The sequence below is a fragment of the Heloderma suspectum genome, chromosome 4 (genome assembly GCF_057233095.1).
Source record: "Heloderma suspectum isolate Gila_16-S chromosome 4, 16-S_ref, whole genome shotgun sequence".
Taxonomy (NCBI): domain Eukaryota; kingdom Metazoa; phylum Chordata; class Lepidosauria; order Squamata; family Helodermatidae; genus Heloderma; species Heloderma suspectum.
Window position 1 is genome coordinate 191,531,091 of NC_139461.1, and position 26,618 is coordinate 191,557,708.

Genomic DNA, 26,618 nt, shown 5'->3' on the forward strand with positions numbered 1-26,618 from the left:
TGTAGGCACCATGCCAAATGTGAGAAGGCCCTGGGCAAGTGTGCCTATTAGTGTTCCCCAACACCATCCTGATGGGGCCCCTGTGACCTTACCAGGGGGCAGTGAATAGGTAGCAGTGGGAATAGGTGGTGAGAAACCCAGTGCTATGAAGAGAAGCATCAGGAGAAGTGGCTGTGGCAGCCACCGGCATCTGAGTTTCCACAGAAAGCATCTGGGGACTACACTGGGGCCCAGAAGCATTCTGGGGAAATTAAGATGGTGGTGGATGCAGGGCCTCACATGGTATTTCTCTTTAGAGTCCCATGCTCTAATTTTTTTTAAAGGAAAACATTCAAAATCATCATCATCATTGCTAAAGGAGGCTAGCAGGAGCAGGCCCTCCAGGTCCATGGGTCCAGACATCAGCCCCACCATGCTGGGTGCTGATGCCAGGTCTGATTCCAAGTCAGCAACTGAGCCAGGAGGCATCCATTCTCTCATCTCATTGAGGAAGTCCTCCCCAGTTTCCACACAATTTCCACACAGACCTCATTTCTCATTCCCAAAAGTACAACTGTATCATCTTGAAATTAACCCTCCATTTCAGCACCTCCAACAACGCCTTCAGAATTGAACAATCAGATCTCAGTTTTCAACTGGTCACATGACAAGATAAATGCCCTTTTTTTGTCAGACTAATACTTCCTTACCAACTAACAGTTGCATCAAGGTTTATGATAAAAAAGTAAAACTCACCATAGGGAGGATCTCAGAGACTGTGAGCAGTTTTCTGCCAAATGGTTCGTTACAGCTCTGCAATTATCCTGTTCCTTTATTTCTCAAAAGGGAAACGCATTCCCCAAATCTTTTGCTGTAAAAACTGTAAAATTCTAGGGGGGGGAATTATATCTATTTTAGATGTATGATTTAACATGAAAATTATATGCATTGTAAATGTTTTCTTGGCAATTTACTTGTCATAAATGTCTATTGTGCTGAGGAAACTCAGCGGGGAACTGGATGTGTTTGTTCTGTATATACTTAGGATTTGTAAAAGAGACACAATGACAATAGCAGTAGAAATATTATGATTTATGAACTCTCCTGAAAATGAAATCATGGTTAACTCAAACATAGGTTCCCCTCCCCGCCCCAACTATTAGAAACGTGTTATTTATCCCATAATGATGGGAGCACTGAGCCAAAGGGGAATAACATTCTGCCTTAGCATAAGGTACGAACTAGTAAAAAAACAAAAAACCCAACATATCATAGCATATAGCACTAAGGTTGCAATCATGCATTGTGCTAGTTTCTGCCATATTATCCTGATACAGAACCCTGTGGCAAGCTCATCACAAACTATTGCTGTGAACTACAGAAGTGCCCTAACCCCGACGCCAGCTTGTCTGGCTGAAAGGGGGGGGCCATTGCGGGTGGGTGGGGTGACAAGACGTAGGGGCCTCTGATTGGTGCTCCCCAGTGGCACCACCATGCAAGGAGGGGCAGGCTGAGTTGCCTTAAACTCAGCCCCCCTCCCAATCTCAGCTCTCTGGCTCGACACAGCTAGAGAGAGCTAAGGATCTGCCTGGAAACGACGAGGGACACCTGCCTGCTGGAGTCCAGCTTCATCGTCATTCCAGCCACCTGGACTCAGCGTGTTTCAGCGCGCCCAAAAGCTCCACTTCCACGCCACCATTGGCCGCGGTTCCTGGGTTGCTGGTGCTCGCGGCGGGTCACACGTGCTTCAGCGCGGCTCCCTTGGGGTTGAGGCCTGCCGGCAGGCGGGAATGCCAGCATTGGTGGCGGCGCATGGGAGAATGCGGTGCCTGTCGCCGCCGGCGCTTACTGCCCCCTGGGGGCTCTGGCGCTCGCGGCGGCAGCGAGCTCGCCCCCCCTGCTCCTTCCTTCTAGTCGCTCGCTCGGCACTCCTGCCGCGGCTCCGGATTTGCCGGCGCTTGCGGCGGCGCACGTGCGCAGGCGCTGCCCCTCAGCCGGCACTTGCTGCCTCGGCGGGGGCACTGGCGGCGGTGCCGGCTACATGGGCCCGGGTGCGGCGCTTGCCGCCTCCCAGGGGTGCAGGGCGCTCACGGTGGCAGCACGTCCCCCCCAAAAAAATTAATTAAATAAATAAATAAATAAAATAAAGGGGCAGCAGTGGATCCCTGTTGGGCGCCTGCCTCGGCTCCCAGGTCATGGGTGCTCTCGGCTGGAGGCGCCTGCGCTCAGGCGTGGCTCCGTGGCCACAGGCCCTTGCCGTGCCTCTTGAGCACGATCTTCGCAGCAGGCGGCAACCGCCCCCCCTTCCTGTTCTTAGCTTAATGTAGGCTGTGTGTCAGTCTCATAAACCGAGGGTCCCAAGTTCAATCCTCAGAGAGAGAAGTGCCTTTCCTCTCTATTCGCTGCCATCCGCAGGGGGCGCCCCTCCCGTCTAAACAGTAGCGGCGGCACTCCCCTCTTCCTATCCCCAGGCCTCTCTGCCCCGGCCTTGAACTCAGGTCCACAGATCTCGAGGCCTGGGGGGTGCTGCCTTTTGCCCGGGGAGCTAGTGAGTTGCCCATTGTACCTCCTGCTGTGGGCTCTGACCCCTGCCGCATTTACCCCTTGGGGGGGTGGTTGGAGTGTTTGACTGGGTCCTGGGACCCGGGCCCTTGCTTCTTTCTTGCCAATATTGTGCCGAGCTTAACTCACTTTCTGCATCATGCCCCCCAAGAAGGGCCAGGGTGGAAAGAAAGGGAAGGGTAGGGCCCTGCCTCCCCTCCCCAAAAGACTGCTGCCAAGACCAGATTCTGAGTCTGATGAGGAAGCAGACCCGGTACTGACATCAATTCTTGCTCGTCTGGAAGCTGATGAGCATTCCTCGAGGATCCCTCCCCCTCCCTCGGCCAGGCCAAAAAAAAAAAAGAGGCCTCAGTGGTCCAGCCCAAGTGAACGCGACACCAGACCCAACGCTTGCTGCTTCTTTCTATTTCAGCTTGCCTGGATGCTGTTGAAGCATCCACCTCCTCTTCCTCAGCTCCCTCTTCCTCAGCTCTTCCAGATGGCTCACCGCCTGCTCGTCCCTTCTTCGGCCTCCTCTCCCTCGAGTGCACAAGCAACATCCATTTTCCAGTCGGGGATCAGAGCACGGCCACACTGGGTTCAGTGCACCTGGACGCCATTGAGGCCTCCACCTCGCCTTTGCAGGCTCACCATGGCAGCACACCACCGCTGCAGGCAGTCCACCCTCTTGTGGCATCTCCATCAGCAGTTGTCCAAGCAACATCCTCCTCCTTGTAGTTTTGCCCAGGCGGCACTCCACAGTTGGAGGCGGTCCGCCCTCCTGGGGCATCTCCGTCAGAAGCACTGCAAGCAGCATCGTCTCCCTTGCTCCCGTGGACCTGGATGCGGCCGCCCCGGATTTGGGTGAGATGACTACACCTCACCTCATTTGTCCAGACGGGCGACCTTCAGGGCCTTGGGGTTGCCGCCCTAGCTTACCTCCCTGGGGCGGCTGTCCCTCCCAATGTCATCTCCCTATACGACGCCCGGGCCACCTGCAACTCCATCAGACACTCCCCACAGTAGCCCCAGCCGCTTAACTCAGTGTCTTACATGGTTCTGCTGGATTAATTCAGGATCCCTCGCCCTGCCCCGACCGCTTGAGCATCCACATAAGGGGCATATCAGATCCCTACGCTAATCTGGCGAGTTGCAAGGCCACCGGGGCTAGTCCTTCTCGTAATGGCTTTCACCTGAGGAGGTGTTTGGCTCGCTTATGCCAAGGCCTTCCACAGGAGGGCCGCCATTGACCCTTCTCTGCACAGGGACCTGATGGACCAGGTCCTTTTGCTCCAACTTTGACTCCTTCCCGGCCGTGTTTCGGTGACAGATCTGGCAGTGGCCACATTTCCCAAGCTGTCTCCCGCACTGGCCCTCGGCCTATGGCGGGTCCGCTGCTTCAGCACCACTGTTTGTACTGGGAATACAGCCCCAAGGGCACATACTCCCAGAACCCGTGCCTTTCTGTCGTGAGTGCTGCCTTGTAGCAGTCAGCACTCGTGCACCTCTTGTCCAATGCCTGGGGACGGTAGGGTCCCCCTTGGAAAGGCTGAGGCAGTGGGAAGCCTGGGGGCAGGCTACAGCTCCCTCCGGTGGGCCCAGGCCCGGTTTGGTTGGCTCCACTACTCTGGCTTTAAGATGCTACCCCAACATGGGGAATGCATTTTAACTTGGAACACGATTTCATGCTAGGTTCTAGGACCCTCCCCCCTTTTTTTCTAGGTCAACATAGGCCATCCTTACCTCGTAAGCAACATTTCTCCTCGCCAGGCATCGATAGGTTCGTGAGAGGTTTAACAAGGCAGTACTGGCAGAAGTGTTATAGCCCCCCCCCTTTTTCCACACCCTGATATCTACTCTAGGGATTTCCCTTCTCGAAACGGTGCCCAAGAAATCCTCTAGGGGGTTTATCCTGATTCATAACCTATCTTCTCTGAGGGCCAGTCTTTTAATCACGAGAGCCCTGATCATCTATGCTCAGTGCGATACACCTCGTCGATGTGGCAGTTGTCTTGGTTTGGGATCCCGGCCACAGGTCCCTTTTGGGCACAAGCTATATGCAGTCCAAAGATGGTGGTCAATGTTCTGATCTAACGCAGGTATTGCTTCCCTTTCCTTTTTACCTCACTGTCCCTTAGCTCACAAAAGGCTGAGGGCCCGTCTCCCGCATCAACATTCAGTGAAGCCAATATGATACCTTTAGGCATTATTCTCGACTCCCTCAGGACAACTTTCAGGTACTTTAGGCACAGCTCCAAGCAGTTATACATCTTCCTAGGGTTTCCCTTGGGGGGGCCATGAAAGATATTGTTGGTCATCTTCTTTTCACAGTTAGGGTAGCGGCCCCTGGCCATGCCTTCTCGTGCCAGCTCTGTTTGGGCAGTGCTGGGACTGCAGCTGCTGCACCATCAACCCAGGGTCACTTCTGCGGAGTGCACGTATCCATGGGCATGGCTTCAACTTGTTGTTGTTCAGTCGTTCAGTCCTGTCCGACTCTTCGTGACCCCATGGACCATAGCACGCCAGGCCTTCCTGTCCTGCGCTCTCTCCCGGAGCGTGCTCAAGTTCATATTCATTGCATCCGTGATGCTATCTAGCCATCTCATCCTCTGCCGTCCCCTTCTCCTTTTGCCTTCAGTCTTTCCCAGCATCAGGGTCTTTTCCAGGGAGTTTTCTCTTCGCATTAGGTGGCCAAAATATTGGAGCTTCAGCTTCATTATCTGTCCTTCCAATGAGCACTCAGGGTTGATTTCCTTTAGGATGGACTGATTTGACCTCCTTGCAGTCCAGGGGACTCGTAAGAGTCTTCTCCAGCACCACAGTTCGAAAGCATCAATTCTTCGGCGCTCAGCCTTCCTTATAGTCCAGCTCTCACAGCCATACATTACTACTGGGAAAGGCTTCAACTTAGTAGGACTTTAATGTCACCTCCTTCCAGAGGCGTGAGCCGCTCCTCAAAGCTGGACTGCAGATTCACGGGGTTCCGCTGCTACCCCGGGGGGGGGGGGTTCAGACTAGGGGTGCACGAAAGTCACTTACCTGGTCTCTCAGCTTTTCGCGGTGGGGGGGAGGTGCTTCACTGCTCTCCCCGCGAAGTTCAGGCTGGGGACGGAGGCTTCCCGCCTCGCCCGGCTGAAATTCAGGCCGGGGAGGAGGCGCCTCGCCTAGCCTGGCCGCGAAATAAAAAGTAAAAAAAAAAAAACGCCCCCGTGATAGGCTACATGACAATTAACGTAGCCTATCATGGCTAGATCTGCAAAGTCAGCCATGATAGGCTACGTAAATCGTCACGTAGCCTATCACGGGTGACTTAAAAAAAAAAAAAAAGCGCGTACGCAAATGGCAGCCCCCATAGGGAGCCTTATTTGGTCGCGTTCCTTATTTGGTCGCTGTAGTCTACGTAAAGATTTACATAGACTACAGCGAAAATAAGGGCAACGCAAATAGCATTGCCCTTATTTTCGCCATAGTCTATGTAATCTTTACATAGACTACAGCGACCAAATAAGGAACAGGAATGGCGGCTCCCTATGGGGTCCGCCATTAGCCGTACGCACTTTTTTTTTTTTTTAAAGTCACCCGTGATAGGCTACATGACGATTTACGTAGCCTATCACGGCTGACTTTGCAAATCTAGCCGTGATAGGCTAAGTTAATCATCACGTAGCCTATCACGGGGGCTTTTTTTTTCTTTTATTGGAATGGAGGCGGCAGCAGCCAGTCGAAAGACCGGCTGCTGCTCCCGCCCCTGACGAAGACCTGACGAACCGCCGGCCGGACCCGCCACCGGGAGGCACATTCGGGAAAGGTAAGTCCCATCCTGGGGGGGGGTGCGGGGGGCGGGGGGTGCGGAGAATTTCTCCCCGAAACACATTGGCGCTCGGCCCCCCGAAGTTTCGGGGAGAAATTCTCCACCATCCCTAGTTCAGACTCATAGGACAGGTCCGATCGTGCTGTGGGTATTGGCCTGTAGAGTGGAGGCTGCCTCCGCCAAGCACATTTTGGATGACCTCATAGCCAAGTCAGTAACCCCCCCCCTTCAGTATGACAACGTGATGACGTTATTCATTCCCTGTCCTCCTCAAATCAGAGGGTCATGTCATGTGTCAGTGTGTTCGCGCTCCAGTGTCAGTGTTGCAGCATCTGGTTCTGGGTCTGCCATGTGCCAGGTTAGGCAAACCCAATTGTTGATGCTTTGTCACGAAATTAGGTCAACGACTTCCAGGCCTTAGCCCCGCTGGTGCATCCATTCTCAGATCTCATCCTTGCAGTACTATGGGAGACTGGGAGACTGAAGCCAGGCTTGCCATCCTGCATTCCATAGCTCTCAGTACAGGAGCCGCCTGTGACAGAGCAGGTAGGGTATGCGATGCAATAGGCAAAGCTTCAGCGATAGGAATCATGGCCCTTACCTATAGACCATTGGCCACAATTTCGCGCCTCCTTAAGGAACAGACTATCTGGGACCATAAGTCACAAGCTGGCCATTTAGCCTTCTGGCCCACAATGCTAGGGATTCACTGACTCCATGTCAGATTTTAGGGTTCGGCGTGCAATATAGGGTTGGGCACAGATGTCGCCTACTTTAGTAAATTTAGCCACCCTCTCTCCCCGGATACCCCCTTTGGGCTCTGGGGGTAATGGCCCTTCATTTGCGCTTTTCAGTAAGGCGTTTCCCTGTTCCACACAGCAGCATTAATGGCCTTCTGCAAGCCCCCCCTTAGGAATTTAGGGTTGGTCTGGGCTTCCAAGTCCGACTTGTTCCAGAGGGCCTTGATATATTTCAAGGTACAGGTGTGGCCCAATGTAACCCACTTACGTATTTGGTGATCAAACTGATCGGTATGGCAAGGGCACGGCAGGGGCCCACGGCCAAATGGAAGTCAATGGATTATGCCCCGTCAGGACTTTATGGGTTTTATGGAATGCCGTGGGTCTGAGGAGGGGCCTCCGTTTTATCACTTCAACGGCTTACTGTTGACATATGGGCAATTTGGGCAGTTTCTACATTAGCTCTACCTAGGGATGGATGAAAGTCACTTACCTGGTCTCGCAGCTTGCTTCGTGGTGGGGGGGAGGCGCTTCGCTTCTCCCCTCGAAGTTCAGGCCAGGGGGGGAGGCTTCCCGCCTCGCCTGGCCGAAATTCAGGCTGGGGGGGAGACTTCCTGTCTCGCCCGGCCGAAATTCAGGCCGGGGAGAAGCGCCCCGTCTCCCCGGCCGCGAACTTCAAAAGAAAAGTAAAAAAAAAAACGCCCCGTGATAGGCTACATAACGATTTACGTAGCCTATCACGGCTAGATCTGCAAAGTCAGCCGTGATAGGCTACGTTAATCATCACGTAGCCTATCACGGGTGACTTTAAAAAAAAAAAAAAGCACGTACGCAAATGGCGGCCCCCATAGGGAGCCGCCATTCGCATTCCTTATTTGGTCCCTGTAGTCTGTGTAAAGATTTACGTAGACTACGGCGAAAATAAGGGCAATGCAAATAGTGTTGCCCTTATTTTCGCCGTAGTCTACGTAAATCTTTACGTAGACTACAGGGACCAAATAAGGAACGCGAATAGCAGCTCCCTATTGGGGCCGTCATTAGCGTATGCATTTTTTTTTTTTAAGTCACCCGTGATAGGCTACGTGATGATTAACGTAGCCTATCACGGCTGACTTTGCAGATCTAGCCGTGATAGGCTACGTAAATCGTTATGCAGCCTATCACGGGGCATTTTTTGTTTTTTTTTACTTTTCTTTTGAAGTTCGCGACGAGGAATTCTTTCCTAGACTTTATTCCGTTATTACTTTATGACTCTTTCAGATACTAATCACTAGCGACAAAGCAAGGAACAGCACTGGGGAAAGATAGCAGAGTAGCCTAAGCTCCAGGTAAGGCAGTTGGTCCCCGTTTGAAGGAGAATCACGGGAAGACCCTGAAGTTATGGGCTAGGGAAAGATCCTCCCTCTTTCCCTTGGGTCCTCGGGACGTGACCGTTGTTGGCATGCCAAACAAGCGCTACACCTCCTTTCTGCGTCCTCCATCTGTCATCGCTCCCTGCATCTGTGCCAAGTGTCCAGCAGGCCCCCCTCCAGTGCTCTCTCACTGCCAGGGTCACTATCTATCCCAGGAATGCTGGCAGGAGGAACCTCTGCCAGCTGCTGTGCTTGCGAGGGAAGAGCGAGCTCCTCTCCTACGGATTGCTGTTCCTCCTTAGAATCAGAACTGCTCTGGGGCTCTATTGCCTCAGTTTCCACCCTGACACAAGCCCCATAAAATCCTGGGCAGATTGGCCTGTTACCTGCTCTCATCTGACAGGGGGAAACTGCACCACCTGCTCAGATAAGCGCCCCCTCTGCCCCCAGTGGTGCCTGTTACATAGGCTGACCATAAGTACCATTTTAAATGGGACAGTACCATTTTTTTCATATTTCCCGACCATCCCATCATTTTAATATAAATGTCAATTTTGTCCTGTTTTTAATTTTTTGTAAAAAACTGAACACGTTTATCATAAGGCTCTATGCTAATCAAAGCGTGCAGTAAAACAACTAGTGTGATGAAAGAGGAAGTTCCATTTCCTTTATCCAGTCAGGGCCAGGCTTCTTGAGCTAGTGGCGATCAGACGCTGCCCCCTTGCTTGTCTGCAGTGGCGGGGAATTCAAGAGGCGGTCGCTAAGCCCCATTCAGCATGTGGGAGCCGGGAGGGTGAGTCTTACTGTTATTTCTACCATTGTTCCGCCCATAGAGATTCTTTCTGCCCTACATTCAATTTGATTCAGACTTTTCAGACTCATATTTCGGTTCAACAGGCTGTTAGCTATTTTTTTATTACAGCGGAACTCTCCAGTGGGACATTAGCATATACCGGCTTGTGATAGCAGTCAGGGTGTTCATTCCTTTTTTCTTTTTCTTTTTTGATGTATGTTTATGATTTTTTGCAGTCTGGCCACTGCAGTCCTACATTAGAGTGTTCAGTGGGGTATGCCATACAGATTTGTTTACTGCTCATGTGATATTTTATAAGTATTTTATATAATTGTTAGCTCAATATGTCATGTAATAAAACTTCTGTTATCATCTTACTTTTTCATGAATACGGAATATTACATAACCCCATCCCGTTTTTGTCATCCCAATATCCCATTTTTGTCTCAAGGAAATACGGTCAGCCTACTGTTGCATCAAGGAAACTGAAGCAACTGCAAGTTGAGTGTAAGTTTTCCTTTGCTTTTATTATCTGCATCTATTTTCCATCAATGAACTATATTGTTTTTCACACAAGTGGACAGGAGTCATGCTGGTACCTTTGAATCTGTTTAGTGTTGGCCCCGGCTGGATCAGGCCCCAAGTTTAAGACGGAAGGTGCCATGCAGGCGGGTCCCCTGCCTGCATCTAACCACTGTGACCTCTGGCCACAGATTGGAGATAACAGCAGAGATTCCTCCAGGGAGCGAGGCTTAGAAGCTAACCTCCACCCTCAGAAGAATCCAGGAAGGCTCTGTGGGCTGGATGGGGAACCCCCGCAGGCCAGATTAGACTCGTGGGCCAGAGGTTCCCCTGCCATGATCTACTCTAATTCTAGCTAATTAAACAAACGAGGACTGAACCTTGTAAAGACAACACACATCCAGCAGAATCCTATGTGTGCTTACTCAGAAATAAGTTCCATTGTGTTCAGTGGGGCCTACAGTCCTGGAGACCATTTATTCAAGCTATAGGATAAAAGGCTTACAGTATGAATTCAATAGGTGTTATGGCAAAACCCAGAAATATGTCAGTCGGACAAAAATGCAGGTCCTCTCAGATCTTTCACATAGAATGTTAAAGAAAAATAGAACTTTAAAATTTGTTACTGTCATTTTATCAGAAAACAAAATTAATTATCAGTGGGGATTTCCATTTAAACAAATTATTTTTCATGCAGACCAGAAATTCAGGCAGTTCAGAAAATACCCCCCACATGTTAAGTGCATGAGGGAGGTAGCAGGGCTGTGTGTGTCCAGCGTGCATGGGAAGGGGCCCCATACGTGCACCAAATTATGCATGTGGAGCTCCTTCCCATGAGATGGAATCCTGGAGCAATCGCACACAATCCTCCCTTTTTGTGAAGGAAGTCTATACATGCACATTATGATGTACCCAGAGCCTTCTCTCATGTACACCAAATGCATGTATGGTGGGGGACATAGCCACCTGCAGCCTCCCCCATGTGTTCTTTGAATGCATGAAGGGGGTCATCTGGTCCTCTCAATGTGTGTCCACAGGACCAGCATCAAGTGTAGGCATGGTGAAACACCTGCGAAAGGCCCACACCCCAACAGGGGCCCATAGACAAGAGCCCCCTGGCCTTGCTCCTCCTCATCACCATGCCGACCTGCTTGTTCACCTGCCTCTTGCTCTGGCCAAGACAATGCTGGTGGTGAGAAGGAGGCGCAGGAGACGCCACTGCTCTCTGCCTGTTGAGCACGCAAACGGTGGCGATGATGAGAAAGAGGAGTAAGAGCAATAGCCGCTGGTGACAATGGCAGTGAGAAAGTAGACTCGGTGAGGGTGTCTTGCCCAAGGGCCCTCAGAAACCTGGAGGTGGCCCTGTATGTCCATACCATAGAGGAAAGTACATTCTGGTTTTGGTTGATCTGGGTTGCTTTTTGCAGGGCAGCAGATCAATATATCTGATAATATTCAGAATCCAATTAACAGTTCCGTTGTGTTATTGGTCTGCAGTATATGGGTATGAGAAAACTGTATATCTCACAGTGGCATAGTTGTCAAACATATTTAATTTGGCACAGAATATGTTGATATGTGGTGGAATATATGAGTCCCCCCCCCCACTCACCCCACCCGATTTGCCTGATGGTATTTGGTTGGAATGTCACATTTTAGATGTCAGTGTTTGCTCTTTATTTCTTCTTCTGGCAGAGATCGTTTCTCCTTCTTCTTTTTAATGCATAACTAAAGAATAAAAATGAGATATGAAATGAAATTTAACATTGACAGTGAAGGTGCTGCGTTTTCATGACAACTGAAAGCAAGCCTAGAATTTAACAATACCTAGATCTAATAAACCCCCTAAGTGTCCCTTTCCAGGAAGATTCATTCCCATTTATTATTTTTTTAAAGTGAGGCACACAATTCTGTCTGACACTTTCATGCTTAAATGTCACAAAGATGGCCCAAATTAAATCATACCCCCCAATGTCTGTGCACCCTAGAGATCCATTCCAAAATATTGTATTTTAAAGATAAGCTCCCCCCTCCCTTGCACACAATCCCCTTCCTTTTTCCTCACCTCACAAAACACACATATCAAGTGATGCAGGAAGGATTATGAGAAAGTACTAGCTGTGGGGTGGTTTCAGAAATTCCAGTGCTTGTAAAGGGAACCTCAGGCTGTTAGCATGTTCTTCACTTTCTTTGACAGCGAGTAAATGTTCTGTGGCAGGGCAAATCTACAGGAAATAAAATTTTATGATGCACCGTAGCTGTAGTGGTTATATATCTGTGCTGCTGGCAGCCCATCAAAAGATACACATTTTCAATGTGGGGTGTGTGTTTTTGTTACAAAAATGTTATTTGAAAGCAGCTTGACTCCTGTAATCATAAACACAGATAAGTGTGTACTCTGCATACACATGCCAGCCGATGCCAGTTTCGTCTACTGGGGTGCCTGAGAGGGCCAGTGAGATCAAAAAGGACTCCAAGGCAAACAGAAGTGCTTCTGTTCTGCCTAAATTTGGAGAGCAAACCACTTGGTTTCACATAAAAGGGAGCTCCTCCAGGCATATTACCCTAACCCTCCTGCCTTCCATCCCTTTAGGAGTCTGTTCAAAATTGGATAAGTGCAGTAGCTTGTTTCTCTGGCTGCCTGAGCAACACCAAAGAAACCGAGGGCCAAGTCCTCTTGCATAGCACGATGACGTGCAGTCCATTGTAACCAAGGTAGCTTCCTTTCATCTCCTTTTTTGTCTCTGTCACGCTGTCTCCCTCTCTCTCTCTCTCTCTCACACACACACACACACACACACACCTCTCTCACACACACATCTCTCACACACATACACAGACATATATTGAAAGCTAGACACAAAAAGGGAAAAGACACTATGGAAGGACAAGACTCTCCAGTGCCGGTGACCTGCAAGGTGTGTGCAATGTTTGTTTTCTTGCCTGAGAACAACATGGCCTACACCTGCAACAAGTGCAAGTTGATCACGCTGCTGGAAGAAAAAGTAAGAGGACTGCAGCGGCAACTGTCGACCCTCCGAGGAATAAGAGAACACAAAGAGTTCTCGGACAGAATGTAGGGATGTACAAAACACTTACCTGGTTTCGTCCAAGGACATCTGCGGTGGGGGGGAGGCGCTCCATCCCTCCCCCCGAAATCCTCCCCAGCTGGCTCCACTCCGCAGCGACTCTGCGGAGCCGCCAGCCAGGGCTGCCTGCAGCCGGACATCCGGCCACTGCTGGGCTGCGCAGGAACACAAATGGCGGCCACTGTAGCCGCCTCCATTTGCGTCCCTGTCTTTTGCTGTGATAGGCTACATATATATTTACGTAGCCTATCACGGCAAAAGGCAGGAATGCAAATGGTGGCCACTACGCCATTTGCATTCCTGCCTATTGCCATGATAGCCTACGTATATATTTACATAGCCTATCACAGCCTCCGCAGGGATGCAAATGGCGACCCTGCGTTAGCTGTGATAGGCTACATAAATACTCACATAGCCTATCACGGCCATTCATGGGAAGGCGAATGGCGGCCGCAGACATGGCCGCCATTCACAGAGCACCGGATGGCCGCAAACAGGTAGGCTCTGTTCAGGGCCCATTTCGGGGGGTGGCAGGGGGGGTTGCTTTGTTCCACCACGGATTCTAGGGGGCCAAATGCACTGGAATTCGGCCTCCCTGGAATCCATGGTGGAATTCTCCATTCTCCAACATCTCCAACATGGGGGAACTGCAGCAGCAAAGTGAAGAACAGAAGCTTGAAGAGCAACTAGGGATGTCAGAGAATTCCGCGACAGATCTCAGTGAGGCCGAATGCCAGTGCATTCGGCCCCCTGAAAACCATCACGGAATAAAGCCCCCACCCCCCCAACCCATGAAAGGCATGCGGGAAAAAGTGCCCACTGCCCCCACCCCACGAAAGGTGCACGAAACGAAGCACTTACCTGCTCCTGTCCGTGCTGCTGTGCGAATGGCAGCCGTCCTGTGGAGGCCGTTCACTTCCTCCTTCTTCAGCCATGATAGGCTATGTAAATACATACGTAGCCAATCATAGCTACTGCAGGGATGCCATTTGCATCCCTGTAGAGGCCGTGATAGGCTACGTAAGTATTTATGTAGCCTATCACAGCGGGGGGGGGGGAACCCAGCATACGCAAATGGTGGTGGCTACCGCCATTTGCGTACGCTGGGTTTTTTCCCCCCCTGCCATGATAGGCTACGTAAATATTTCCGTAGCCTATCACGGCAAGGGGGGGAAAAAAACAGCCTACGCAAATGGCGGCGGCTACCGCCATTTGCGTACGCTTGGATTTTCCCCCTGCCGTGATAGGCTATGTAAATATTTACGTAGCCTATCACGGCTCACTGCAGGGACACAAATGACGGCAGCTATGACAGCCGCCATTTGCGTCCCTGCAGGGCTGCCCAGCGGCTGGATGTCTGGCTGTGGGCGGCCACAGCCAGCCAGCGTCTCCGTGGCTTGGCCACGGAGTGGAACCGGCCAGCCAGGATTCCGGGGGGAGGCACAGAGCACCTCCCCCCCAGTGAGGATTCTGGAGGGAGGGACGGAGCGCCTCCCCCCACCTGTGGAGCCCGGCAGAGCCAGGTAAGCGGGGTTTCGTACACCCCTAGAGAAGAGAAGGAGTGGGAGACTCCTTGCTGTGTGGGATTGAAACCCAAGTGTATCGTGAAGACCCGTGGACTCATCAGGTATGCTGTCGCTCAGGAGGACAGATTAGAGACATGACTGAAGGGTTGCCTGCACTCATAAAGCCCACTGATAGGTACCCTTTCTTCTCAGCCATGTGGGAACAAATGATACTGCCAAGCGGGGCTACGAAGAAATCACATCGGACTTTGAAGCTTTGGGAAGGAAACTCAAGAACTTTGGGGCCCAGATAGTTTTCTCATCCATCCTTCCAGTAGTTAGGAGAGGGATAGAAAGGGAAACAATATACTCCGGGTGAATGACTGGCTATGAAGATGGTGCTGATGAGAGAGAGTTGGATTCTGGGACCACAGGCTATACTTCCTGGAAGATGGACTGTTGGCAAGGGATGGGTTGCACCTCACAAATGCTGGGAAGAATGTGTTTGGCCACAGCATGAGGAACTTTATCAGGACGGCTTTTAACTGAATCCTATGGGGAAGGGAGACGTAAGTTGGGAGTAACAATGGATGAAGGCTCATGCACCACAACAGAGGGAACAGCTCTAATAGCACCTAATAGTAGTCTTCACAAACATGTAGAAAGGAAGCCAGACTATGAAGCACATCATCTTCGATGTCTATATACTAATGCCCAGAGTATGGCAAACAAACAGAATGAACTGGAACCCTTAATAGAGGAGGGAAATTATGACTTGATAAGTGTAACTGAAACTTGGTGGGATGACTCTCTTGACTGGAATACAGCAATTGAAGGATAAAGCTTGTTCAAAAAGAACAGGAGGAACAGAAAGGGAGGTGGGGTTGCACTATATGTGAAAAATACATATCTCTGCACAGAAATACAGGTGGATGAGCTTGGTAGCCCCATCAAGAGCATCTGGGTTAAAATAAATGGAGCAAAGAATAAAAGTCAACCTGACTCAGCTCTGCCCACCTGGGTACTCACTGTAGCACCAACATAGTTTAGAGGGCTGGGCAGGGAGTTGCCGTGGTTCATAGAACTTCCATCTCTATCACCAGTAGGGATGTCAGAGAATTCCGCCATGGATCTCGGTGAGGCCGAATGCCAGTGCATTCGGCCCCCTAAAATCCGTGGTGGTACGAAGGCCCTCCCCTGCGAAAGGCACGTGAAATGGGACACCTACATGCTGCTGTTCGCGCTGACTTGAGAATGGTGGCCGCAGCTGCCATCCGCTTCATCACTATAGCTGTGATAGGCTATGTAAATACTTATGTAGCCTATCATGGCTAATGCAGGGATGCCATTTGCGTCCCTGCGGAAGCCGTGATAGGCTGCGTAAGTATTTACGTAGCCTAGCACGGCAAAAAAAAGGGAACGCAAATGGCGGTGGCTACAGCAGCTGCTATTTGCGTTCCCTTTTTTTTTTTTGGCCATGATAGCCTACGCAAATATTTACATAGCCTATCATGGAAAAATACAGGGACGCAAATGGCGGCAGCTACAGAAGCTGCCATTTGCGTCCATGCAGGCTGCCCAGCAGCTGGATGTCCAGCTGTGGGCGGCCCCGGCCGGCGGCTCCGCGGAATCTTGGCGGAGTGGAGCCGGCCAGAGAGAATTTCGGGGGGAGGGACGGAGCGCCTCCCCCCCACCGCAAATGTCACCCTTCGAAATGGTAAGTGACTTTCGTACATCCCTAAGATTCACCAGGAGACCACTCCACCTTAGGGATTGCACCTGATGTTGGGCCATACAGACAGATTGGGGATGCTGCTGGTGTACTGCCCACCCTGCTGCCCAGCATCCTCCATGACTGAGCTGGCAGAGGCAGTCGCAAGTGTGGTGTTGGATGAACCCAGGATGGTGGGAACTGTCTCTGGAGTTCCACCTCAGGACTTCATGGCCTCCATGACTAGGGATGGCGGAGAATTCTGCCACGGATTTCAGTGAGGCCAAACGCACTGGCATTTGGCCCCCCGAAACCCGTGGTGGAACGGCCTCCCACCCCCCGCGGAATCCCCCCCAGGACGAAGCTTACCTGGGGCAGATAGTCCGGCGGCAGTGGCTCTGACGGCGGCTCCGGTGGTGGCAGCAGCTGGTCTCTTGGCTGGCTGCTGTGGCCACAAATGGCGGCTGCCATAGCAGCCGCCATTTGTGTCCTGCCAGGCTGCCATGATAGGCTATGTAAGTATTTACGTAGCCTATCACAGCAAAGAGCAGGGGCGCAAACGGCAGCCACTACACCATTTGCATCCTGGTCTTTGCCGTGATAGGCTACATAAGTATTTACGTAGCCTATCACGGTAAAGGCAGCCACGCAAATGGTGGCCATTACGCCATTTGCATAGCTGCCTTTACCATGATAGGCTACGTAAATATTTACGTAGCCTATCACGGAAAGAGCAGCGGCACAAACGGCGTAGTGGCCACCATTGCACCCCTGCTCTTTGCCGTGATAGGCTATGTAAATACTTATGTAGCCTATCACGGCAGCCTGGCAGGATGCAAATGGCGGCTGTGCCATTTGCAGCCGCAGCAGCCGGCTGTGGCTAGAACTCCGGCTGCAGATGGCCATGGCTGGAGGCTCCGTGGAGCTGCCGTGCAGCAGAGCTAGCCCAGGGAGGATTTCGGGGGGAGGGATGGAGTGCCTCCCCCCCACCGTGAATCAAAGCTGCAAAAAGGTAAGTGACTTTCGTACATCCCTATCCATGACAACCATGGGGCTATCTCAGTATGTCATCAGCCCAACACATGAATCAAGACACACCCTTGATTTGGTTTTTGCTCCAACTTGTGAGATGGGTAATCTGAAGATCGGGGGGCTCCAAGTAAACCCATTGTCATGGTCAGCCCATTTCCTGGTGAGATTTGAACTTACGGCGTTACTCTCCTCCCACAGGGGTGGGGGACCTATTTGGATGGTCCATCCCAGGAGACTGATGGAATCCAATGGATTTCTGAATGCTCTTGGGGATTTTCCAGTGGAGAGAGCTGGTAATCCAGCGAAGGCCCTAGTCTCACTGTGGAACAGTGAAATGTGGAGGGCCATCGACTTGATCACACCTGAGTGCCCTCTCCGGCACTGTGGAGCCCATTCTGCTCCGTGGTATACTGGACAGCTGTGGTCAATGAAACAGCCTGGATGTCGGCTAGAGTGCAAATGGTGCAAGACCCAAAGTGAAGACGACTGCGCACACTCTAGAGTGCATAATTGTGCCTATTGCGTGGCAGTGTGGGCAGCAAAGAAGGTTTATTTTGCTGCCTCCATTGCATCCTCAAGTAGCTGTCCAGCGGAGCTCTTCTGGGTAGTCTGGCAGTTGTTAACATCTTCCCCAGTAAATGGGGCCCTGGCCCCATTGAGGACCCGCTGTGACCTTTTTGCACTTTGAGGACAAAATCGCTTGTCTCTGCAGCGACCTTGATGATATTGTTAGTGCAGTACCAGTTGAGGTGTCTGATACCACCATCTGCCTGATTTTGTGGGATCAGTTGCAGTTGTTATGGCCTGATGATGTAGGGATGGGGGAGAATTCTGCCATGGAACCCAATGAGGCTAGATTCCAAGAATCCATAAATGGCTGCATTTAGGCTAATCTACCAGCTTTACGGCCGCAAATGGCACCCACTACACCATTTGCGTCTGGAGACTTACTTAGCACAGTGATATGGCATGGCAATGGCTGCCAGCCATATCGACATTCACCAGTGATGCGGAGCTGGCGGCTGGCTCCACAGGATCAACACAGAGCAGAGCCGGCCTGGACGGATTCCAGGGGGAGGGACGGATTGCCTCCCCCTGCGGGTGGATTCCCCCCGGAATGACAGGTAGGGAATCCATCCATCCCTATGATGATGTGGACAAGATGCTTGCAATAATGCGACCGACCATGTGCCGTCTTGATCCCTGTCCCTCCTGGCTAATAAAAGCTAGCCAAGGGGGTATGACTGGGTGGGTCCAGGGAGTGATAAATGCTTCCCTATGGGAAGGGGTGGTCCCTGCTGTCCTTAAGGAGGCAGTAGTGTGGCCACTCCTGAAGAAGCCTACTCTGGACCCAATGGTATTAGACAACTACTGCCCAGTCGCAAATACCCCTTTTCTAGGGAAGGTACATGAGAGGGTCATGGCGGACCAACTGCAGGCACTCTTGGAGGGTATTGATTATCTAGACCCATTTCAGTCTGGGTTTCATTCTGGTTACGGGACTGAATCAGCCTTGGTCGCCCTGATGGATGACCTTTATCGAGAGAGGGACAGGGGGAGTGCAACCCTGTTAATTCTGCTCAATCTCTCATTGGCTTTTGATACCATCGACCATGGTATCCTCCTGGATCGACTCCGCAGGATGGGTATTGGAGGGACTGTGCTACAGTGGTTCCGGTCCTACCTACAGGGCCAATTTCAGAGAATAACATTGGGTAACTATTCCTCGGCCCCTTGGCAATTGAGCTATGGGGTGCTGCAGGGTTGTCCCCAATGTTGTTTAACATCTATATGAAGCCTCTGGGAGTGGTCATTAGGGGATTTGGAGCTAAATGCCATCAGTATGCTGATGACATGCAGCTCTATCTCCCTGTGACATCTGAATCAGGAGAGGCTGTGCAAGTCCTGAATCAGTGCCTAGACTCAGTAATGAGCTGGATGAGGGCCAATTAACTGAAGCTCAATCCTGGCAAGACGGAAGCCCTGTGGGTGAGTGGTTCCCAGGTCTGGAAGATAGGCGCATTGCCTGTTCTGCATGGGGTTGCACTCCTCTGAAAGATCAGGTCCGTAGTCTGGGGGTACTCCTAGATCCATCATTGTCGCTGGAGGGCCAAGTGGTTGCAGTGGCTTGGAGTGCCTTTTAGTTTTACCAGCTTCAGCTGGTTTGCCAGCTACGGCCTCTCCTGGACAGGGATAGCTTGACCACAGTGGTACAGGCATTAGTAACCTCAAGACTGGATTACTGTAATGTGCTGTATGTGGGGCTGCCCTTAAGGCTGGTCCGGAAGCTGGAGCTAGTGCAGAATATAGCAGCTCAGCTGATGTTGGGAGCTGCCCCTTTTCAGCATGTAACTCCTTTGCTGAGGGAACTGCACTGGCTGCCTATTCACTACCAGGCCAAGTTTAAGGTATTAATGCTAGTGTACAAAGCCCTAAATAACTGGGGACCAGGATACCTGAGAGAGCGCCTCCTTCCTTACCAACCTGCCCAGTCACTGAGGTCATCAGAGGGCACATTCCTGATGGTTCCACATGGACCCATGGCCTGGTTGCAGTCCACCAGGAAAAGAGCCTTTAGTGTGGTGGCCCCCTTCCTGTGGAATTCCCTACCTTTAGAGGTCAGGCAGGTGCCAACATTGTGTTCCTTCCGGCGCCTCCTGAAGACATTGTTCTTTCAAGAGGCCTTCCTTGCATGACCAGCTGTGGTTTCTTAAACTCCACTTTGTTGGGGCTTGTCTTTTTTAAAAAATGTTTTAACTCTTTTAACCATTGTTTTATTCTTTTATCATGTTGTTCACCGCTCCAAAATCTTCTGATGAGGAGTGGTATATAAATATTGTAAATAAATAAAATAAAATAAAATAAAAGGAACATGGTGGTTGGAGGCTACTACCAGCCACCCAATCAAGGAGAAGATGAGGATGAAACTTTTGAAAAGCAAATAGCCAATGTTTCAAGGAAGCATGATGTGGTAGTAATGGGGGACTTCAATTTCCCCCATATTTTGTTCGGAGACAAATTCTGCAAAACATGGCCCCTCCAGGAAATTCCTGACTTGTGTTGCGGATAACTTCCTCCTACAGAAAGCGGAGGAAGGAACTAGAGGATTGGTTATCCTTGACTTGATCCTAACCAACAGAGGTGACTTAGTGTATAAAGTAGCAGTTACAGGAACTCTGGGGGAAAGCGACCATGTTATACTTGAATTCTTGGTTCTAAAGGAAGCAAAAGCCGAGTGTAGCCAAACGCATACCCCTGGATTTTAGGAAAGCCAATTTTAATAAACTGAGAACAATGATAAGTAAGGTCCCAAGGCAAGCGACTCTAACAAGAAAAGGGGTCCAAGATGGGTGGGAATTTTTTAAAAGAGGAAATTCTGAAGGCAAAATTACAAACAATTCCAACAAGAAAAAAAGGCAGTAGACAAGTAGAAGAAGCCAGTGTGGCTTCACAAAAAGCTTAGAGATGACCTGAAAACAAAAAAGGACACGTATAGGAAGTGGAAAGAAGGCCAAGTAACAAAGGTACAGTACAGGCAGGTAGCACAGAATTGCAGGGATGGCGTCAGAAAGGCTAAAGCTGAGAACGAGCTGAGGTTAGCAAGGGAAGCTAAAAACAACAAAAAGGCTTTCTTCAGATACATGCATAGTGAAAGACAGACGAAAGAAATGGTGTTTCAACTATTGAATAAGGATGGCAAAATGATAGCAGATGACAAAGAAAAGGCAGAAGTGCTCAATTCCTACTTTGGCTCAGTATTCTTACAAAAGAGGGTCTATGACCCCCCTGGCAAAGGCGAAGTACAGGCTGAAGGGGCAGGATTGCAGCTTGAGACTGATAGGCATATGGTCAAGGAACACCTAATTACTTTGAATGAGTTTGAATCTCCAGGGCCAGATGAACTACAACCTAGAGTAAAAGGAACTGGCAGAAGAACTCTCAGAACCACTATCTATTCTCTTTGAGAAATCATGGAGGACAGAGAAAGTGCCAGATGACTGGAGGAGGGCTAACGTTGTCCCTATCTTCAAAAAGGGTAAAAAGGAGGAACCTGGCAACTACAGACTAGTCAGTCTAACATCAATTCCTAGGAAAAATTCTGGAGCAGATTATCAAGCAATCCATCTGGAGCACCTTGAAAACAATGCCGTGATTACTCGAAGCCAACATGGACTTGTCAAGAACAAATCCTGCCAGATGAATCTGATCTCATTTTTTGATCAAGTAACCTCCCTTGTGGACTGTGGGAATGCTGTGGACGTAATATACTTCAGCTTCAGCAAAGCTTTTGACAAAGTGCCCCATGATATCCTGATGAGCAAACTAGCGCAAAGTGGGCTAGATGAAACAACGATCCGGTGGATCCACAGTTGGCTACAGAATCAGACTCAAAGAGCGCTTATCAATGGGATCTTCTCAAACTGGGGAGAGGTAATGAGTGGGGTACCACAGGGCTCAGTCCTGGGCCCAGTGCTCTTCCACATTTCTATTAATGACTTGGAGGAGGAGGTGCAGGGAATGCTGATCATATTTGCAGATGACACAAAATTGGGCAGGATAGCTAAGACCTTGGAAGACAGAAACAAAATGCAAAGTGATCTGGATAGACTGGAGCGCTGGGCAGAAAATAACAGAATGACATTTAATAGGGATAAATGCCAAGTTCTGCACCTAGGAAAAAGAAACCAAATACACAGTTACAAGATGGGGAAAACTTGGCTCAACAAAACTACAAGCAAGTAGGTTCTTGGAATTGTTGTCGATCACAAGCTGAATATGAGCCAACAATGCGATGTGGCTGCAAAAAAAGGCAAATGCTATTTGGGGCTGCATTAATAGAAGCATATCTTCCAAATCCCAAGTACTAGTTCCCCTCTACTCAGCACTGGTTAGGCCTCATCTGGAGTACTCTGTCCAGTTCTGGGCACCACACTTTAAGAAGGATACAGACAAGCTGGAGAGGATTCAGAGGAGGGCAACAAAGATGATCAGGGGACTGGAAACAAAGCCCTATGAAGAGAGACTGAAAGAACTGGGCATGTTTAGCATTGAGAAAAGAAGATTGAGGGGAGATATGACAGTGCTCTTCAAGTACTTGAAAGGCTGTCACAGAAAGGAAGGCCAGGATCTCTGCTCGATCATCCCAGAGTGCAGGACACGGAATAATGGGCTCAAGTGACAGGAAGCCAGATTCCGGCTGAACATCAGGAAAAAGTTCCTGACTGTTAGAGCAATATGACAATGGAACCAATTACCTAGGGAGGTGGTGGGCTCTCCCACACTGGAGGCATTCAAGATGAGGCTGGACAGCCACCTGTCAGGGATGCTTTGTCTGGGATTCCTGCATTGAGCAGGGGGTTGGACTCGATGGTCTTATAGGCCCCTTTCAACCCTACTATTCTATGATTCTATTATATATATGCGTGCGCACACACACACATACACACGTGCATACATACACACACATAACCTTCATGGCAATGTTTACTTTACATGGTCATTCAACACATTATTGTATAGCTTTGTTGCAGTGTTCATACATGGAGAGGGAGGGGGGCCACCCCCAAGGTCCTTATCACTGCCAGTCATATGGAGGATTCAAAATGCGTTCAGCCAAACACAACAGATTTCCCCTTCAGACCTTCCACTCAATGTGCAAAGGCCTGAGGTGGGCAACCAGCAGAGACAATGTCATTGGGGATGGGGCTAGCGCATATGGTCCAGCTTCTACCGCTGGACATACTAAAACCACATGGAGGTGAACTCATGAACATGGTTTGTGTCTCTTTCACCCATTCAATTTCCAGATGAACATTTATAAAGGGAAACTGAGGAATGTGGTGTTAGTGTGTAGAGGAACGGACATATGTGCTTACTTTAAAAGAAGTAGGCCAGGAGAAACTCTGATGCTGGATTTAAGAGAATAAGGCAGTACCAGATGAAGGACTGCTTGCACTAGCAGCCAGAAGGGATTATCCAGTAGTTCTGTCATTTTTTCCTTAACAGATTTTCTAAGGAAGATGGTAAGGAAATAGCCAGAGGTTGCATTCAATAAAGAAGCAACAGACACCATTCTTGGGTTATTGCAACTTGGCCACAACTTTTATTTGATTACATGTATAATAGATTGAGGAAGGTGGGGCCGTGGGGGAGGACTTGAGACCACCGTATTACTACTTGAGCTTATCTGAGGGGGATGGCCCCAAGCATTTGGTTCATGCATGAGCTTCCTATCCTAGCTAGCTGAGGCTTCAGCAGGTTTGGTATGGTTCTTCCCCAACAGTTGACCAAAATCTGTTTGGTTGCCCCCATCTGACCCTCAAAGCCCCTTTTTCTGAATTTTAACTTGCTTGCTTACTTATTGGCCTCGATTCCCCTCCCTGCCCCATTCCATACATACCAGAGTTGTGACAATTATAGGTAATGACATTATAGCTTGCATGTACAATCCTAAGGTGATAGCCCCAGGGAAGGCCACTCTGGTTAGCATGACAAAATTCCTTCCCAGCCCCCAATAGGATGACCAGCCAGTGTCTGGAGTATCCCTCTCTACCCAGGGAAAATGGGTCACACTATCTGCCCAGCCAGAATGAGGCCTTATATAGGCCTGGAGGCTTGGACACTTAAGAACAATCTGAGGAAAATCGAATCCTTCAAAATGTGAATATACTGACGCATGTTGAAGACACCATGGACTGACTGAGTAACAAATGAGAACATACTATGTACAGTAAGGAAACAAACTAATAAATACCATCAAGAAAAGAAAACTGCAATACCTTGGCCATATGGTCCGAGGTGAAAAATATACCATACTCCAACTTATTATGCAAGGGAAAATTGAAGGAAAATTATCAATGGGAAGAACGCAGACATCATGGTTAAAGAATCTGAGGGAATGGTTTAGCTATACTTCTATACAATTATTCAGAGCAGTGGTGTCAAAAATGAAAATAGCTGTAATGATAGCTAACCTCTGATAGATGGCACCTTACGAAGAAGAATATAAGATGTGGTTTTCCACATTTTGCTTGACTTCCCTCATCAAAACTCATGATGACCAGGATTCCATGTCATTGCAAGAATTTACATAATTCCTTGAGCAGTAGCCACCCTTCCTAAAGATCCCAACCTCTTCTCATCCTCACTCGAGTTCAGCATATGCACAGGAAGAGGGGGAGATAGAGAAACAAGGAGGGCAGAAGGAGGTGAAGGAAAGGTGAGACAACAAGCCACAAGAAATAACCAGAAATGGGGGGGGGGGATTCAAAAAGCTCAAAAATTCAGACCAGAGGACACAGAACTTAGAGCTACATCAGATCCATTCAATATTATTTGTTCTTAATTGCCAGTGTGAGATGCTGCACATGACACAGGAAGCCAGACAGGAAGGGAGTGGGAGGAAAAAGTATTCCACTAAGTCCTGTGATGATCCTGCCTGCACATACTGCTCTGCCAATATAAGGAGGGATCATGGCCTAAGTATAAAAAGAATAATGTGCTTGTAAATTACAAACAGTCACAACAAACAGCAATTAGGGCTGCATTCCTATACACACTTACCTGGGAGTAAGTCCCCTTGAACTCAACAGGGATTACTTCTGAGTAGAGAGATGCAAAGGATTGTGCTGTAACTGTGGCTGCAAATACTGCTAAAGCAAAGTCCATTTGCAGCCTTCAGAGAAACATTTCCCCAATACTCTTCCCTCCTCGCACACCCCATGTGTTCACCAGGTCCCCCCTTTTCCCCCCTTTAAAAGAAATCTTCCTTTTTTTCCCTGAGCTTTTCACTGAAGTTCACAGGTATGGTTAATGCTTTAATTAAGAACAGAGCATCCAGATAAAAGAAATTCGCCTGGGAAATGTGCTGCTCCGGTGTTTTTGGAAACGGTGAGTTCAGCCTGCACGTTGCTTTCACCTTGGGAACATCCTATGAACACGCAATTCATCTGAAATATCATTGTGGCTTTTCAAGGAGGCTCCCTTTCATTTACCAGCTGCAACTGGCTATATATACATGAAGCACATAAAAGACATTCAGTGGGGTGCCAAGAAAAAAGGGATGGAAGCCCAAGCTGGGGGAAACTATCCATGTTAGATCGAATGATTAAAAAATTAAGGATAATTCAGCTAAACGTCTAAAAAAACTGACGACGCAAATTGGTTGTGTGTAAAGGAAGAAATGAAGAACGCTGAGCCCCTGTCTCAGGTTGGGGGTTGGGGGGGGGGGTTGGGGGGGTACTGAATTCAGGAGAGTAACAAGACAGAATGGAAGGAAACAGCTGCTCTTCAACATCACCATATGTAGATCTGTATGTTCAAGAGCACACAGGGACTTTGGTTTCCTCGGGTTGTGCTCAGCAGGTCTATTAAGAAGGTGATCTTTCCATTTTCGGCAAGAGGGTAGCAACTCCCACAGAGATGGAAGATAAATTACTGTATGCATTAATTACACTGTGTGCCGGGAAGTCTGAGGTGAAAGACATCTGCAAAGGACAGCTTTGGGCAGGGCTAGGACACCATGTCTTTGTTGCCAGCATCTGAGAGGAGCCTAGCAATACTGGAAACATCATTTTTGCCAGAAGCTTTAGCAGCATGTTTAAGGATGAGATGATCCCTCCTTTTATTTGATCCAAAAAAGAGGACATCCTTGTCCTTTGGCCTCAGGGGGATTCTTCTGGCAGAAATGATCTGAAAACGGCATATGTAATTCTTGCTATCTTTTGATTTTAAAAAGGGTATTTGAAGTGATAACATAATGTTGCAGATCAATCAAAGGTGGCATTTCTTATTAGCTGGTTAATTGTGCTGGCTAAGGGCTGGTTTGTACATGTATGTACTTCATCTGATCACTCAGCAGTGAGGATTGTCAGCTGAATGTGTGAACTGGTTTGGGTGAAAAGAACTGAGGATGAAATGAAGTGAAGGTGCTGTCAATGGCTTTATGGCTCATTCACACATTCAGGTCATTTCTTGGTGCTGCAGTTAACACAGAACAAAAATGGATGGGTCAGCCAACCAAAAGAATGTGATATTTTTTCAGCATCGGGTTAAAACCTATTTCTTTTTCCAGGTGTTTGGCAGCACAGGATGAGTTTTAATCAGTCCTGGATGTGTCCTTAGTTATGACTGACTGTTCAAAGTTGTTTTTAGTTATATGTTGTTTGTGTATATTGTCTGTGTGCTTTTATGTAAATGGCTTTTAAACTTCGCATGTTGTGTTTTAATGTTTTTAACTTTTGTGACCTGCCCAGAGAGCTTTGGCTATGGGGAGGTATAGAAATGATGATGATGATGATGATGATGATGGAATCATAGAATCATAGAATCATAGAATAGTAGGATTGGAAGGGGGCTACAAGGCCATCAAGTCCAGCCCCCTGCTCAATGCAGGAATCCAAGTCAGAGCATCCCTGACAGATGGCTGTCCAGCCTCGTCTTGAAGGCCTCCAGTGTGGGAGAGCCCACCACCTCCCCAGGTAATTGGTTCCATAGTCGTATTACTCTTAGAGTCAGGAAGTTTTTCCTGATGTTCAGCCAGAA